The sequence below is a fragment of the Sorex fumeus genome, unplaced genomic scaffold (genome assembly GCF_029834395.1).
Source record: "Sorex fumeus unplaced genomic scaffold, SorFum_2.1 ptg000177l, whole genome shotgun sequence".
NCBI classification, from domain to species: domain Eukaryota; kingdom Metazoa; phylum Chordata; class Mammalia; order Eulipotyphla; family Soricidae; genus Sorex; species Sorex fumeus.
Window position 1 is genome coordinate 2,354,202 of NW_026606234.1, and position 3,356 is coordinate 2,357,557.

At 49.2% G+C, this 3,356-nt stretch overlaps 1 non-coding gene across 1 annotated transcript; it reads right to left on the reverse strand.

Annotated features, from left to right (window-relative positions):
* Nucleotides 1-2,652: 2,652 nt before the first annotated feature.
* Nucleotides 2,653-2,723, reverse strand: TRNAG-GCC (transfer RNA glycine (anticodon GCC)). The gene has a single exon. It is a non-coding gene; the product is annotated as a tRNA-Gly (tRNA).
* Between the last annotated feature and the right edge of the window lie 633 nt (nucleotides 2,724-3,356).

A 3,356-nucleotide genomic window follows, 5' to 3' on the forward strand; every position in this document is an offset into this window, starting at 1 on the left:
TGGCTGATGAACTTGGTCAGCAGCTTGTATACATGAGTGACCAGAGGGCACCGTTGGCTCTGGTGAGAGAAGAGTGACTTCGCCCAGCTGCTGGTGTCCGCTGTCAATGGGCTCACTGGGACCCCCTCCCCACTTAATCACTTAACTTCCCGTTAGTCGTCGATTTGCTCGAGCGGGCGCCAGTAACGTCTCCATTTGTCCCTGTCGCGTGCTAGTGTAGCCCAATGGCATCTGTTCGCTCCGGGAACATGAAGGGCCTCAAACCGATCGTTCATGATCTTGACGAAGAAGTCTGACCATCTGGTAGGTGGGCGGCCACGCGGTCTTTTGACATCCCGTGGGATCCAGTCGGTAACAGCTCTAGTCCAGCGGTCGTCTTTAAATCTCATTACGTGACCAGCCCATCTGATTTTCGACACCTTGGCAAACGAGACAGCGTCCCTGATTCTTGATCGTCGACGGATGTCAGAACTCCGGATTCTTTCTCTCATTTGAGTGAAACGTGATATTCCAAGCATAGCTCTTTCTATTCCCTCCCCACATGACCCCCATTTCAGTGCGCACTAGCGTGTGGATGGCGAAGCCTTTGTTTCAGCTCTTCTTTCCCTTGTTTTGGCCACAACTGGAGTTGCCCAGTGCTTCCCCTAGCTCTGCACTTGGGGGTCACTCCTGGTGGTAACCGGGGGCCATAGAGGGGGCGGATCAGTCCTGTGCAAGGCAAACACCCTATCCGCCATACTCTCTCTCTCTCTCTGACCCAATTTCATTTTTTTTTCTTTTTGGGTCACACCCAGTGATGCACAGGAGTTACTCCTGGTTGATGCACTCAGGAATTGCTCCTGGCGGTGCTCAGGGGACCATATGGGATGCTGGGAATCGAACCCAGGTCGGCTGCGTGCAAGGCAAATGCCCTACCTGCTGTGCTATTGCTCCAGCCTCAATTTAATTTTTTTTGAGAGTTTATTTTGCAGGGGGCGGTGGGGGGGTCACACCTGGTGTCTCTGAGCTGGCTCTACACTCAGGAATCAGGGGTTGGAGCTCGGTCTACCTCAGGGAAAGGGAGTGAGTTACCTGCAGTACTAGTGCTCCCGTCCCACACGTTTTCTCTTCTGACTGGGTCTGACTGATCTTTTTTACCTCTTCAAGGAGGCCTCAGAGTCTCATATGCAAATTTTCACTATGCAAGATGCTAATGAGGGGTGATATGTGGTTGTGCAATGGACGTCAGAGGGTTATTTTTTCGGCTTTTTGGGCCACACCCAGCTATGCAGGGCTGGAGCAATAGCACAGCGGTAGGGCGTTTGCCTTGCATGCAGCCAACACGGTCGACCCTGGTTCAATTCCTCCGCCCCTATTGGAGAGCCTGGCAAGCTACTGAGAGTATCTCGCCCGCACAGCAGAGCCTGGCAAGCTACCCATGATGTATTCAATATGCCAAACACAGTAACAACAAAGTCGCCAATGGAGACGTTACTGGGCCCGCTCGAGCAAATCGATGAACTACAGGAGGACAGTGACAGTGACAGTGACCCAGCTATGCACAGGGTACCATATGGGATGCTGGGAATCAAACCCGGGTTGGCCTTGTGCAAGGCAAACGCCCTACCCATTGTGCTATTGCTCCAGCCCCTAGAGTGGTTTTTTTTTTTGGTGCTTAAAACTAAAAATCACACTGCATAGTAAATATACTAAGTATTCTTTTAAAATAAATAAAGGTAAAGGTAAAGGCCCTCCCGTTGATCGTCGATTTGCTCGAGCGGGCCCAGTAACGTCTCCATTGGAGACTTTGTTGTTACTGTGTCTGGCATATCGAATACTCTCGGTAGCTTGCCGGGCTCTCCGAGAGGGGCGGAGGAATCGAACTCGGGTCGGCCATGTTGGCCGCGTGTAAGGCGAACGCCCTACCCGCTGTGCTATTGCTCCAGCCCTTAGCATTAAAATAAATAAGCTTTGCTTACTTTCCTTAAAACCTTTCTTTCTTTCTTTCTCTTTTTTTAAAATGTTTATTAGTAAAACACCATGAGGTATAGTTGTAGACTTACAAATTTTTGTCCTTGGGTTTCAATTATACAATGATCTAACATCCATCTCTCCACCAGTGCCCATTTTCCACCACCATGGATCCCAGTATCCCTCCCACCCCCATCCCCCTCATCCCACCCTGCCTCTGTGGCAGGGCATTCCTTTTTTTTTTTCTCTCTCTCCTTTTGGGTGCTGTGGTTTGCAAAAGAGGAATTGAGTGGCAATCATGTTTGGTCTATAGTCTGCTCTCATCACGCATCTCCCATCCTGGGAGGATCCTCCAACACCCTTTATTTGGTGCTCCCTTCTCTATCTGAGCTCCCTTTTCCCCTAGCATGTGCGGCTGGCCTCCAAGCCATGGAGTGAACCTCCTGGTACTTATCTCGGCTCTTCTTGGGGGTTAGTCTCCTATTTTGTTACTTTATGTTGTTCCCCAGATGAATGCAGTCTTTCTGTGTCTGTCCCTCTCTTTCTGACTCACTTCGCTTAGCATGATACTTTCCATGTAGTACCACTTGTATGTAAATTTCATGACTTCATCTTTTCTAACAGCTACGTAGTACTCCATTGTGTAGTATAAGTACCACGCACTAACCAATTGCGCCACTGGAGCCCCGAATGAAGCGGAACTGCATGGGCTGGGAATCGAACCCGGGCCTCCCATGTGGCAGGCGAGAATTCTACCACTGAACCACCCATGCATCTTCTTTCTTTCTTAAATAAAATCTAAGCACTCATAAGGAAAACATTAAATTTCTGGCAAATTTCTATCTTTCACTGGAAGGGAATTTCAATGTTCTAAGTGTAGTTTGGTAGGTCTCATTAAGTTCGCTTACTGATTTATTTCAAGTAATGCGATTTATAAGATGAGCATATATTAAAAATGACCAAGTAGTAAAAGTACTGAGGTCCATCCACAAAGGACTAGGAATAAAAACAACCCAGGCACTTTCTCCACAGTGCTTTAAAGACTCATGTTTTTACCAAATAACAGGAACTGGATCATAGAAGGAGTTGCTTCAACAGGAGCCCACAGGCATCTTGTTCTTTTTAACAGAAATACTCGTGCAGAAAGTCGCTTATTTTACCTTAAGGAGTAAAAAATTCACATCACTGTCGAGAAGCTTCGAAGGGATTCGATTCTGGGATTCGATTCTGAGGGCGTCCCCATGCCTGTCACTGCCAGCCCAGCTGCAGAGGAAACAGCCCGGCCACTGGGCCTTGCTGCCAGCCTCCCTCAGGAGCCCAGAGCCAGGTGGGCGCATGAGTCCCCGCCAGGTGGCCTCCTCTGGCCAGCAGGTGTGGAGAGAAGGGGCCGGGCCTGGTCAGAGACG